This window comes from Furipterus horrens, unplaced genomic scaffold (assembly GCF_987537825.1).
Source record: "Furipterus horrens unplaced genomic scaffold, mFurHor1.1.pri manual_scaffold_4, whole genome shotgun sequence".
Taxonomy (NCBI): domain Eukaryota; kingdom Metazoa; phylum Chordata; class Mammalia; order Chiroptera; family Furipteridae; genus Furipterus; species Furipterus horrens.
In genome coordinates, this window is record NW_028327174.1 from 174,979,160 (window position 1) to 174,993,953 (window position 14,794).

Consider the following 14,794-nt stretch of genomic DNA (forward strand, 5'->3'; position numbering starts at 1 on the left):
TTTTTTCATCAAAATATAGAATCAAAGGAAAAAAAGAAAGTAATCCCTCATAATCCCACAACCACTATTGGCACATTTGTGATATTTCTTTCAGCCTTTATTCTTTTGCCATACACATATATAGCTCTCTCTGTCTCTCTATATATGTGCACATGCACACACATACAAAAGTGTGTATGTATATATGTATGTATGTATATGTACCTACACACCTATTATATTTTGGAAAGTGGATCAAATACTATATGCTATTTGAACTTGCACTTTTCATTTACATTATATTGACTATCTTCCTATATCTTTAAATATTTTTCTAAACATTATTAATGATAACTGTATAGTATTCCATTATATAGATGTACCATAATTTATTTAACTAAGCCTCTCTACCTTTGGGCATTTTGTTTGCTTCCATATTTTCCCTATAAATAATACTCCAGGGAACATCCTTGTAACACTATCTTCATGCATATGTGAAAAAATTTTCCAATAATAATAATTATTACCTTAAATTCAGAGTTTTCCATTTTTCCTAATTACCCTCTTTCCTTCTGAGGAAAAAGGTACTCTCTGGCCAAGAGTATGGGTGTCAGATCTTTAGACCTTTGGGAACTACAAAGGATGGGAAATTTTACTTTTAGAAGATGTTTGTTTCCTTCTGCTGTGAGTTATTATTTTGCAGCAAAAAGGGCTTAATTTGCATTGGCATTATTTAGAGCACATAATAATTACCAGCCATCTCCCTGTAGAGGCTAGCGAGTTGATTTTACCACCACTTCCATCCCACCCCCATTACACAGAAACACATGTACGTGTTATTGGAAATTTGTTTATATAGCTGGGTGTCGTTTCTTGCTTTTTAATAAAAATGCAGTGCCTGAAGGTGCTCAATTAATATTTATCAAGTGAAAGAAAGAAAAAGAAGTAATTTTTTGTTGGTTCAATTATCACAGGCCTACTTCTATACTGTTAAACGTGTCCTCTCACCCCATGTCAGGAGCCCTTTGAGAGAGCAGGAAGTGAGCACCTTATTTCCTACCTCCACAAGAAACAAAGGTGAGATGACCAGGACCCATTGTCTACGTCCTGTCCCTGACATTTTCAGGATGACAGACCTGCCTGATAAAAGCCAAAGAGTAGATACCCACAGCATATTTTCTCATCCTAGGAAAAATAAAAAAAAAGAGCTTCCTAAAGGTAGAATTACACTTTGTTTTTGCTATACAAAGTTGAATTGCTCTACATTCTATAAATCGTGAATGAAGGAGCATGCCAATCTTCCCATTACATAATGTTTAAGAATTCATTTAGGCCTTAATGTGTGCAACCTTATCCTAACCCTTTTCTTCAGTAGGTCTCTCAAAATCTCAGGTCTAAAATCCAAGCCTTTTCTGACACTTGGCCTCTACCACAAACATCCCTACTTCTATTTGAGCATCTCCAATGACAGGGAGCTTATCCCTTTCCTGAGCAGTTCCATCTGTCTTTGGATTGGAAGCTCATATTGTTAGAGCCAAAATCTGCCTCTCTTCCCTTATTCCCACCGGTCCCAGTTTATGTTCTCCAGAATGTCAAAAGCAAGTCTGACCATTCTTCCTCGTGGATATATAAAAGCAGCTTGGGTCTTCCCTGATGCTTGTTTTCTCCAAGCTAAAAAATAATTTTTAGCAAAATTCTCTTAACATTTGTGTTTCCCTTGTGCAAAACTTAACTGTTTCAGTTAGCAATGGTGGACTGATTTATTCTGGGCTGTCTGGCCCTATATCTCCCCACCCGCTTCCCAACACACACTGAAGGGGACGTGTTGGGTTCCTGGCAAGGATCTCGAGAAACTGAAGCCAGAGACCCGTTATTCCTTACTCAGAGATTGCCCCTGAACAAGGAGTGTGTGCCTGGGTTATCCATCTCTTCCCTCAGGCCTCTCACAGTAGTGGATGGAATTCCCTGACCACCCACTTTAGTTCTTGGCTTTTGCACTGGGAAATAAAGACCAGCTGTAGGAAGTATTCAGGAAAAGTGGTGTGGTTGCTGTAGAAAAAGCACGGGCTTTGGTGTGCAGGGAGGTGTGGTTTAAATTCCAGGCCCTCTATGGAAGTTGTTGTGAGCCCTTGTGCAAGATGCTTAACCTTTCTGGGTTTTTGTTTCTTCATCTATAATGGAGGGATCTGATATCTACTTTACAGTGTTGTTTTAAGGGCTGAATAAGATAATATACTTAAAGTGCCCGGCTTACGGTGGACTTTCTATAAATGGTAGCTACTACTAATCAGAAGAAATAATTTTTCACTAGGAAAATTATAGCTTAGTTATACTCTAAACAAACAAGTCATTTTTTAACTACCATAGTATCTATTCAATTGTTAGTCCCACTTAAGGGATCTCTAGCCTCTGATTCACTGTAAATCTTTTTAAAAGAATGACCTATATCCACAGTCCTCTTGTTTTTACCCTCTATTCATTCTGCACCCCAAGGACAGATCAAACTTCTGACCCCACACATTCTCTGAAATGCCTCTTTTAAGGGAAGGCTCTATTGGCAAATCCAAGGGGCCCTTGGTGGGCCTCCACCCCTCTGCAGCAGGACCCTTTCAGGAAAGTGCTCCCCTCCTAGGAGATGCCACATTCTTCTGGTTTTCCTCTCTGGATGCTCCAAAGCCCCCTTCCATCCTCTTCCTAGGGTCAACTTCTAAACGGCAGCACTCTTTAAGATTCTTTCCTGGACGCTCTTCTCCTCTATACTCATGATGAATCTAATCTGACTTTAACTGCTAGCCTTAGGCTTATGATTCACCACATACAGGGTGGGGAAAAAGTAGGTCTACAGTTGTTTGCATGGAAACAATACAATAATTAATAAATAATAATATGAGAATAAACAGTTTTGCATACTCACAACTATGAACCTACTTTTGCCCCACCCATATGTCTCCAGCACATATTTCTCTCCAGAAACACGGACCTGTATATCCAACCCACCTGCTGACTTCATTGTCCTCTGGCGTGTCCCTTGGGTGCTTCACGCTCCCCTTCTAATCAATCTTAACTCCTATGCGCTGTTGTCTAATGACTAATGCCACCATCCAGTTCCTCCAGTTGCTAAAGCCAGAAATCAGGGAGTCAACCTTGATTCTTTTCTCTCCCTTAGGCTCTCTGATCTAATTAACTACCAAGTTCTATCAATTCTGGCTCCTTAGTGTCTCTAAAATTCATGTATTCTTTCTATCCTTTCAGCCACTATTTTTTGCTCGGGCCATCCACCAACTGGAATTTTTTCTTTCCTCTCATCCCTGCTAGTGAATTTCTCACCCTGTGGTCTAAGTGAGCTTTCCAAATGTAATTATTATAATGTTAGTCTCCTACATAAAATGCTTTAACTTATTACCTGTTGTCCCCAGGAAAAGGTACAAATGCCCTGTTTAGAAGGCATTTTATTGATCTGGTTTCTGTTTTCCTCACTAAGGTCATCCCTTTCCACTCCTCTTCCCATCTGGTACCTCTTCCTCATTCTTCCACTATCCTTCTCTTTTCCCTCCAAAACTCCCACCTCCATCCCCACATACTGAAACTGGCTGTTTCCTGAACTCACCAGACTCTTAGCTCTGGGTCTCTTTGCACACGGTTTTTGTTTTTTTTTTTTGTAATTAAAATTCTTTTCCTACCTCTTTGTTGGGCTAACTCCTAAAGTTATTCAGAAATCACCTTGACTTTCACCTCCTTCAAAAGGTATCTATTAGTTTAGTTAAAAGTAATATGCCACTGTTGGTCCTTCCTTTGTAACAAGTGTACCATGGTAATATAACATGTTAACACTATGAGGAACTGGAGTGAAGGATATATGAGAACTCTCTGCACTATTTTTGCACCTTTGCTTAAAGTATTCAAAAATAAAAAGATTATTAAAGAAAGAGTCTCCACTAACTCTCCTGTGCCTGCTTAGCTACTGCTTCTGTGTATCTACAAGACCTGTGCTTCCTCCTGACAGAATGTCGCAGCACAGTACAATATCTTGCCCTTGTCCATGTGCCCATCTCTTCCACTGAAAAAGGATAGGAATCATTTCTTACTCACTTTGGCATAGTGCCAAGCAAATGGGAGCTGTTGAGCAAGTATCTCCTCAGTACATGTTTGTTGTTAAATAAATTGACTTGGGGTGATAGTACCAAAAGCTTTTGTGGTAGAGCAATATGGAATTATATAGGCCTGGAAGAAAAGAACTTTAAAGTCTCAGACATTAGAGGTCACTTGTAGGCTCTGCTTGCTTCTCAGCATGACGGATTTGGCAGACATGCAATGATGGATACACCTGAATATCACATGCGTCCCTACACGCTGTGTGTGTGTTTTAAGGAGTCACATGACACTTCTTCCTCTGCAGGTAAAGAGTCCTGCGGCAGCTGAGCTGGTTTAGTTCACTCCGGGTGAGCCTTGCAGGGTACTGGCACATCCCAGGAGGGTGTGGACTATGTGTTGAGAGCACAAAAGCCAACTAGGGCAGAGAGCACAAGAATCAGTTGGAAGAAGAGTGACACCATGGGGAGATGAATCTCCAGTTCAGCAATGCTAGTCCCAGCTCTTTTATTAATGAGCTATGTGACCTTGGACAAGTGTCTTCCTCTTTGTAAGCTCCAGTGTCCATACTTATAAAATGAGGGCTTGGATTGGCTGTTGTCTAAAGTCCCTTCCAGGATTGGTGCTCTGGGACTCTGTGATCAGTGTGAAGACCGAACACCAGCAGAAGGAAGCAGGTAAGTGTGTATTAGAAAAATGTGGCAACTAAACCATCGGTTGCAGGTCAGCAGCCGTCTTCAGCAAAAAGAAACCATGCTAGAACAGAGGCTTGTTTCAGTCACCCTTGGGGACAGAGACCACTGGGACTCAGTAGCTCATCATTATGTCTTAAGGATCTAACTCAGGCCTGTCAGAAGACGCATTTCCAAGGATTGGAATCTGGGTAGGTGGGTGGCAGAACAGCATTGATTTTTACTTAATAATGAAATGACCACATTTGGCAAAAGTTTTGATTTTTTTTTAGCCAATAGTTGTAATTATTTTTCTTTGCACTGAAATTATCCAAAATGCAAGCATTGGAAACGATGCAAAGAGTGCTACCTGGAACTTAGCTGGGGAAGGAATGACAGCAATGCAGTGTTTTTGAATGAAACTATTAAGTGGCTGAATAGAAATTATTTGGAGTTTGAGGTTATGAACTATCAAGTTATGGAAATTCAGAATTTCTCTAGCCAAGTGGAACAAAATCCAGTTTATATTGAAGTTTACCTGTCTTAAGTGAGCAGCAGTGGCTTTCATAATCATATTAAAGACAACTTGGGAAGTATGAAGAAAATTATGTATTTGTCTAATTGAATAAATACATCGTGACCCACTGTTACTAGTTAGAGAACTAGGGTAAATAGAGAAGAAAATAATATTATGATCTTTTTAAACACCAGGTACATTCTTTTTGCTTGCTGCTTACAGGTGCTAGAATTTCTGAAAGGTATGTGGAAACTCCTGCCTTTGTCCTTGAACGAACAGGAAGTACGTGGGCATGAGGATACTCAGGAACCAGGCTTCTGGCTCAAGGCAACTCCTTTCATATCTGGTCCTTCCTCTGTGTTGACCAAGGGTTTCCTCACCTTATTAGAAAAATACTTACGTAATAATAACTTGGGTTCAGAGAAGGTAGGTGATTGCCTCACCTCTCAAAGGTATTGGATTTGAATCCTCATGAACAAAACACCAGCCAAACGTTAGTGTGCAGAAGTGTCATTTTTGGCTATTAGCATCTGAGGTGGGCCAGGAGCAAAGAAAAGCCCCTCCTGAGAGATGAGGGGACCAGCCAGGTGCAGGGAGAGTTAACAGAAATGGGCCAAGCTTCAGGCCCCCAGGAGGAGAAGCCAAAGCACAAAAATAGTAGCAGTTAAGTTTATGGAGTACTTCCTCTCTGCCAAACGGGGTTCTAAATCATAATTATCACAATCAGAATTATATTAGTAATGCTCACACCAACCCTCTGAGGCATGCTTTTATTTCTGCTTTCTAAATGGAAAACTCAGGTACGGAGAGGTTAAATTTTCACTCAAGTCATAGAGCCAGGATACAAGCCCAGGCGGTTGGGCGGCAGAGTCGTGGCTGTTAACTGGCCGTGCCCTGGTGCATATATAACCTTTCAGGGTTGCACACGACTCTTATTCTGTATCTCCATCATCCAGCCTGGGGCTGGGAAGATAATGAGCTTTGATGAGTGTTCCAGAACTGAACAGAAACAAGCAGACTCAGCCTGTGCCCAATCCTGGTACCTGGAGTGTGTGGGAGGCTCTGGCTTAGCATATGCTTGAGCAGTGGAATGCTAGGAAGTCCCTGGGGCCTGGCAGCAGTAGCCCAGTCCAGCCAGCCAACCAGCTGACATGGATCTTGGGGGGGATTTCCCCTCACTGCACAGAAAGGGGAGGAAAACCTCGGGTACTCAGGAGCCCAGAGCTGAGGGATGTGAGGAAGCAGCCTGCTCATTCCTTAGCACGCACTGAGAACTCGCCTCTGTGTTGGGCGCTGGCCGTGGCTGATACAGGGTTGAATTGTGCACATTCCTTGCCCTGGAGGAGCCCCCTGCTAATGTTGGGAACGGCTGCCTATCTGATAGGACCCTGGAAATTGACTTAGGACCCCTGTCCTGCTTGGTAAAGGCAGACAAGATTCATTATAAACCATTTTGTCTTTTTTTTCCCCAAATTTTATTTATATTTGTTTGTTTGTTTTAGAGAGAGGGGAAAGGAGAAAGACAGGGAGAGAAACATCTCTGTGTGGTTGCCTCTCACGCGTCCCCAACTGGGGACCTGACGTGCAACCTAGTCATGTGCCCTGACTGGGAACCGAACCAGCGACCAGCGACACTTGGTTCGCAGGCTGACGCTCAATCCACTGAGCCACAGCAGCCAGGGCCCATTTTGTCTCTCTTGGTGGAGTTTTAAATATTCAGCCCAGTGCCCAGTAAGTGGATTCAGGAGATGGGTTGTATAACTTTCAGATCCCTGCATGAACTCTCTAGATTAATGATGTAGGGCTGAGATGATGGCAAAGCCGAGTAGACAGGACTCGCAAAAGGACTCTGCAATTAAAATGGCGAGAGGGAATGTTGGAGAAGAGAAGGGAGAAGGAATGAAATATACCTGTTCTTACATTCATAAAACACTAGGGTCTATTTATCCCAGTAGGGAAGAGAGGGCACTTAAGCTCTGTGTTAGCTATGAAACCTTCTTTTGGGTCAGGTCTCTCGAGTGCTGAGGAAATTTTGGTAGGTCAGGGACTCATTTGGTATGATGATGATGTCTGGGTTGTCTGCACAGTCCCAGTTTATGCATGTTATGCTTCTGGCATTATTTATATCGCCTTGTTCCACTCTAAAAGGTACCTGGTTTGGATGATAAATATTATCGTCATGCTACCCATGGACAAAACACACCTGTATTTTTCTGGAGGGCCTGAGTTACGAATTTTAAGGCCAAAGAGATGTTAGGGTATAAACACCACTTGCTGTAAAGCTTTTTCTGGTTGCCACCGTGCCTGAGTATGGATAAACCTCTTTCCTTTCCCTGCTTAGCTTGGCTATAAAAATAGAAGACTAAATTTACCTTCAAAATTAACAGAAAACAAAAAAGATCTCTTTTAAGGTAGAAAAACAGACACAGGGTACTAATTCATTAAGTTTTTGTCACAGATCAACTTGCCTGGCTCTGTTTAGTTATCAGTTCTTGGATCTTTTAGCTTTCTTTCACCTAGAGTTTTGGGACACATAGCCAGAGAGAGGCTGGGGTGGGTGCGGGTAAGAACTGTAGATGCTGGGAGGGGGCTCAGCTCCTCACATGTCCGGCTGGACTATGGGACCCTACATGTCAATCCTGGAGGTGTCCTCTCCTGACTCCTGGGGGAGGGGAGGGAGAAGAGTTATTTTCTCATGTGGAGCCACCCTTGGAGCTCTGCTTGAAGCACAGTCCCGGTGCATGTGGCAGTTATTAGAAATTCGCAGAGGAATCAAGAAGGAAAGAAACTGGGGTTTCATGAAGTTTAATTGAGCATTGCCTTGCTCATTAGCAGCAGTCAGCTTGGTTATATGGCGTCGTTCACAGATGGAAGGAAAAAAGGATGTGAGGAAAGAGCCTTTCTTTTGTGTCCTTTCCTCTCTCACCTCTGGCTGGTGCATCTACCCGTGTCTGTGTGGCTGTGCTTCCATTGCTAAATCCATTAGACAAGCTCTGTGAGTGTATGTGACCTTAATAATCAATGTGTTACAAATGCATTTTGGACTGTTTGAACCGATTCATCACCTCTTCCCTTTGGGTACAGATGGAGATAAGGAGGATTATTTATAGGCAATTATTGAGCATTAGACCTGTCATAGATGTTGTAGAGAATTACAGGGTCAAGGATTTATAGTCAAAATTCAAAGAGATGTAAATAAAAATGAGAAACCTCAAATACTGTTTAGGTTTTGATGTTGGAAACTCATTGCTTCAAAGATCTAGAAGGCTGTAATAAAACCACCCCAGCTCTTTGTTTCCACCTTCTCAACATTAAACAGCTGAAGATCACTGAATAAATTAATAACAGAGAGCAAGGGTATGCTTCTTCATGGAAGTTTACTCCAAGAGGCTTGCTATTTCAGGAAGACATGGGTCATGGTCTTGTGAATCAATTTAAAAAAGACCCAGGTACACTTGTGGCCAGCAATAACATCTGGAGCTATTGAGGTTGAGACAAGATAGTCAGTTCTCATGCTTCCTTCTATTTAAACCTCCTGTGTCACACAGGCAATGTGAAAGGTCTGGGACTGTCTCCCTGCAGGGCCCTTGCTGGTGTTCACATTCTTCTGATCAACCACCTCATTCTCCATGTCAAACCCTCTTTGAAACTTGAAATAAATTCTGGGTTGTTGAAATAACACACTGATGATTTAAGAAACACAACATAACCTGCCTAGGAAGACAGTCACACTTGTGCAAAAGCCTTCACAATTTTAAACTCTAGGGGCTAGGGACCAATTCCAAAGGCACTGCCATGGCTCAAGGCTTTGTTTTCTTTCACAAATCATGCCTGGGAACTGAACCCAAAACAACTCATCAGTCTTAAAAGCAACCACACTCAACTTTATAGTAATGATAGAAATACTGACTGAGAGCATTTAAGTTTTAATAAAAATAATACTTAAAATGTATTGAGGGGGTATATTATGTGCTAAGTCCTACACTGAGAACTTTATGTGCATTGTTTGTTTAATCCCCCCAATAATAAGTATTATTATGTAAACATTGTTATATTATTATTTCAAACTTACAGATAAATATTATGAAAGCCCAAACTGTCTCTAGAATTTCTGACCAGACATTCAACTGCCTACTCAATATCTCTATTTGGGTGTTTAATAGGCATCTCAAGTTTAAAATTTCCCAAACTTGGCTCCTAATATTTCCCTTCTCATTCCCCTGCATCCAACAAACTTATAACCCTCATTCTTCCTCATACCAGGTACAGGATTCCCTCACTTATCATGGGTAATACATTCTAGGCCCCCCACCCCCACGATAGGGGAAAATCCATGAAGTAGGAACCTTATACTTATTTTAGTACTTATATATATTTTAAGGCTTTATAAACCCTTCCGACACACTTATAAACCATTCCCAGTCCCTTATTAACCTTATAGCGAAAAATCCATGATAAATAATTAAATATAATATTTTTAAAATCCCGTAATATGGTGAGGCCACGATAAGTGAACTGCGATAGAGAGAGGGGCTACTATAATGACAGCTCTAGCCTTCAGGTAGCTCAGGCCAAAACCCTGGGAGTCAGCTTGACTCACCTCTTTCACTCATATACCACATTCAATCTGGTCAGCAAATTCTGTCACTGCACCTTCAAACTACGAGGTCTGTCCAGAAGGTATCCAGCCATGTGATGCAGAAAATAGAGACATTTATTGAAGAAGATACAAGATACAAGAAACATTGTATACAGGACAATGACACCTTAGACCCCTTCAAAGTAGGCACCTTGGGACTTCACACAGTTCTCCCAATCACCATCAGCTGCCCTGTCGTATTTTCCTGAATCTCATCGATGGTCTGAAATCTATTCCCTTTCAAAGGTGATTTTAGTTTTGAGAAAAGCCAGAAGTCACAGAGCACCAAATCTGGGTTGTAAGGGGGCTGAGTCACCTGGGTGATTTGATGTTTCACCAAAAACCTCTGCTGGAGAAATGATGCATGAGCAGGTACTTTGTTGTGGTGAAGCTGCCAGTCACCAGTTGTCCATAGCTGCGGCCTTCTGAATCATCCGAATAGTTTCCATAGAGGAATGTTTAAGCTTAATGCAAAATTGGATGCAGATTCATTGCTCCACTTGCTCAGTCATTTTGAATGTGACAGCCACACATTACACACGCTCACTCAACGGCGTCTATCACCCCCACTGACTAGTACAGTGAAGTCGTCCTTGTTCACACATGCACATTCCAGTCCACTCTCCTTAGCTGCCAGGTTACATTTATGTTGCATAAACTATTCCCATTATATTAACAATGGCTGGACTTTTCCCGGACAGATCTCATGTATCAGAATCTGACCACTTCTCACTCCTCTACTACTGCTACCATCCTCTCTCACCTCCATGATCGCAGTATACTCCTTCTGCCCTCACCCACTTCAAGTCAATTCTCATCACAGGAGCCAGAGTGCTCCTGTTAAAATACAAGTTCAAAACCTTCTGTGGCTTCCCATGTGACTCAGAGTGAAAAAATCAAAGCCCTTAAAATGGCTACAAAGCCTCATCAAAGGCCAGTTTCTTTCCTGATCTTTACCATCAGTTCACAGACCCTGACTTTTATGCAATCTCTGGGCAAATGTGAATCTGTTCCCTCATTTGGGGAGGGAGAGCCCATGTGGCTGTCATCAGATTCTTGAAGGACTCAACATCTCCCAAAAGCTTAAGAATTATTGCTTGGAGGAAGCCTCATACTTCAAAATCCAATTTTAACAAGTGACTTATTCAAATTATAAAATAATTTGAAGAGGATTCTTTATTTGACGAATAGAATCACTTGAAATATCTTCTACATTTACAATACAATGAAATGGATGAAATTAAATACATGCACTTATTTTAGTGGACTCTTTGTGACCAAAGTGTATCAGTTCTCAGGGGGTTCAGAGTAAACCCTACTATAATAAAACCTGTGTGTAACAAAAAGATGTTTGAGCCTATAGCTAACAGTTCTCTTATTTCAAATAATATCAAGCTTTTGTGCATAGCTTTGGGTCTGTTGTATGTCAGGTGTATTTAGAAACATTTTTGACATCTCCGTGCACATAGTCTAATGCAGAGCTCAGCACACTGTAAGCCCTCAATGTCTGTCTTCCGTGTGTTTTTGTCCCTTTGCTCTTCATCCTAGAACTTGCAGATATGGTTTTAATGAGATTGGACCAAAAGTGATTCTCGAGGTCAAGGAGAGGGACCTGTGGTGATAATTGCAGGTGGATTAGCCTGGAGATGGGTTCTTAAGTCCATTGACTTAAGAACTAGAGCCCAGCACTACAATTCTCTCCTACACTCAGCCTCAGCATGTGTACAAAATATGCCTGAAGTCCTTGTCCTCTCCCTCATACCCTTAACCATTAATAGGCCTGGAAACCCTGGTCTATATCCCGGCAGTGTTACATGGATTGATTAGTAAACTGCAAATTTATTAGTTAATTATTAGTAAACTGATGATTAACTGCAAAGTAAACATTAGCTATTGTTATCACCATTAATTCTGATCTGGGTTCCTGACTTGGAGAGAGAACCCGCTCACACAGTGGCTCTCTCTGGGAGTTCAGAACACACCACTAACCTATCAGGGATATGTCCTCCTCTGAAGTATTGAATATGTTAGGAGTACTTCAAAGTATATTTTGTACTAGAGAGGTGTCCTGCTTATAAATAATTGCAGGGAACCTGGTCACTGTCCCCAACATCAGAAGAACTGCCATGGACCTGACTGGCATGGCTCAGTTGGTTTAGCATCGTCCTGCAAAGTGAAAGCTTGCCGGTTTGATTCCCAGTCAGGGCACATGTCTGGGTTGTGGGCCAGGTCCCAAGTTGGGGGCGTGTGAGAGGCAACCAATCAATGTTTCTCTCATATGTCAATGTTTCCCTCCCTCTCTTTCTCTCTCCTTCCCCTCTCTCTAAAAATAAATAAATAAAATCTTTTTTTTTAAAGTAGAAGGACTGCCATGGACAGAAGATGCAGATTTGTTTTCCGTGGGCCCAAAGGGCAGAACTAGGACCAGTAGGGAGACTAATGTTAGCCTAAAAGTGGGTAGAACTTTAACAGCTAGAGCAGTTCAACTATGAAACCAACTGCCTGAAAATGCAGGGAGTTCTTTCTAGTCATGGAAAAGTTCAGGCAAAACTAGATGACTTTTTATTTTCAAATAACTTATTAATTGATTACCTACCCTGTGTAGGGCATTGTCCTAAGTGCCGGAGGAACCCAAATGTGAACTAAGCAGGTACTGTGCTCTTAGAGCATTTCTATTGTAAGGGGGAAGATAAAATCCACCCACCCATCCATCCATCCAATGAATATAAGTTGAGCACCTACTATGGGACAGGCATTAAAGTACCCAGGATACGGCAGTGAACAAAACAAAGATTTTTGTTTCTCACAGGTGGTAGATGAAGTTGGCAATAAAAACAACTAACGCATAAAGTTAATGTCACCCTTAGAGAATGAACTTAGGAAACTTTAACATGAAACAAATAAAAGCATGTGGCTAATGGGGATGTAATTACAACTAAGAAAGCTTAAGTTTAATAAATCATATTATTCTTTGACAACTCTGACAACTATTTGTGTCAAAGGGGCTAGGAGACTGGGAGTCTGAGGAAAAATATTTGTGAATTTGTTCCTAGCATGATCTGAAGACAGGCTAGTCAATCAGAGACTGAAGACAGCAGGCTGTCATAACTCAGTGACACTGGCCATTGAGATCATTCAACTCATTCTCTTTCAAGCCCCTTCTTTTCTCCTGGCTACTTACCTTTGGGTTTTAACTTAAATACAACTTTCCTGTAAAAAATCTCATCTGTATTCTCACAGCACTATGTATTTCTCCTTCATGGCATTTATCACAGTTGTAATTTATTATTTCTGCCTTCCCCACTAGATTGGAAGCTGCATGAGGGTAGAAGCCCTGTCAGTATTTTTTTCTGTTTACTTAACCAAACTAAACAAAGTTTTTAAAAGGAATGCCTGCAACCAAAAACACAACCCAGCTAGCTACAGAACACTTCCAGATTTTTTTTTCTATTTATTTACCAAACTAAACAAAGTTTTAAAACTTGTCAGTCTTATTCACCACTGTATCCTACTGGCAGGCACATAGAAGCACTCAGTCAATATTTGTTGAATGATTGAATAAATAAATGAAAGGCTGAATGAATGTGATGTTCCAGAAAATTTTTTCCTATAAGAGAAGAGTGCTCTGAGTAGAGAGATGACTTTCATTTCTGGAAATCTTGGGGCCCTCACTCTCATGGCAGAACCTTAACATGAGATAGAAGATGTGAGTGAACAGGAAATGAACTATGGAACTTCAGAGATAGAGTAGCAGTTGTGGAAGTGGTTATAGAAGAGAGGGCTCCTGACCTGAATCTTAAATCAAAGATGAGATTTAGCTTTGTACCTGTAGAGCTGAGAGGTGGAGGAAAAAGGTTATTCTAGTCAGAAATGGACAGCATGAGCAAACATATCAAGTTTGGGATTCAGAGTGCATGTAGGGGAGTAATGAGACATAACATGGGGAAGGTAGCATGGGATCCCAATTAGACAGGCAGGGTAAAGAGTTGCAGAATTCAAAACACTGGTGATAAAGGTGCTCACAGACTTGACAGATATGCTTGAGTACAGCAAATGCATAAGAGAAGAAGTGAAGGCTATGCTCAGTGAAACGAAGGAAAATCCACACAAAACCAATGGTGAAGAGAAGGAAACCAGGGTTCAAATCAATGATTTGGAACATAAGGAAGAAAAAAAAAGTTGACCAGTGCAGAATGAAGAAGCAAGAACTGAAGAAAATGAAGAAAACTTCCCAAATTTTGCAAAGAAGATGGGCATACAGGTCCAGGAAGCACAGAGGGTCCCAGGAGAGCTGGACCCAGAGGGGACCACACCAGGACGCATCATGATTGAGATGCCAAAGGTGAAAGATAGAGAGTCCTGTGGGCAGCAAGAGAGAGGCAGAGAGTTGCCTATAGGGGAGTGCCTATAGGACTATCAGCTATTTTCTCAGAGGACACTTTGCAGGCAGGAAGGGACTGGCAAGCAGTATTCAATGTGATGAAAAGCAACCTACAACCAAGATTACTCTATCCAGCAAGGCTATCATTTTGAATGGAAGTGCAGATGAAGTGCTTCCCAGACAAGGTAAAGCTAAAGTAGTTCATCACCACCAAGCCATTATTATATGAAATGACAAAGGGACTTACTTAAGAAAAAGAAGGTCAAAACTATGAACACTAACATGACAACAAACTCACAACTATCAACAACTGAATCTAAAAAATAAAAACAAAACCCAACTAAGCAAACCAGAATAGGAACAGAATCATAGGTATGGGGATCATTTGGAGGGTTATCAGCTGGGAGGGCGGAGGGGGGAGAAATGGGGATATGGTGCAGGGACTAAGAAGCATAATCGGTTGGTACAAAATAGATGGGGGGAAGTTAAGAATAATATAGGAAAGGGTGAAGCCAATG

At 41.4% G+C, this 14,794-nt stretch overlaps 1 protein-coding gene across 2 annotated transcripts in view; it reads left to right on the forward strand.

The window, feature by feature from the left end:
* FRMPD1 (FERM and PDZ domain containing 1) overlaps positions 1-14,794 on the forward strand; it is a 126,040-nt gene that overhangs the window by 940 nt on the left and 110,306 nt on the right. The window contains exon 1 of one of the 2 annotated variants that reach the window (XM_090274436.1): positions 4,601-4,745. The exons of the other annotated variant lie outside the window; for it this stretch is intronic. The gene's annotated coding sequence lies outside the window, so the exon portion shown is untranslated. Of the gene's footprint in view, positions 1-4,600; positions 4,746-14,794 lie in introns of those variants that run through there. 2 annotated transcript variants of the gene reach the window in all.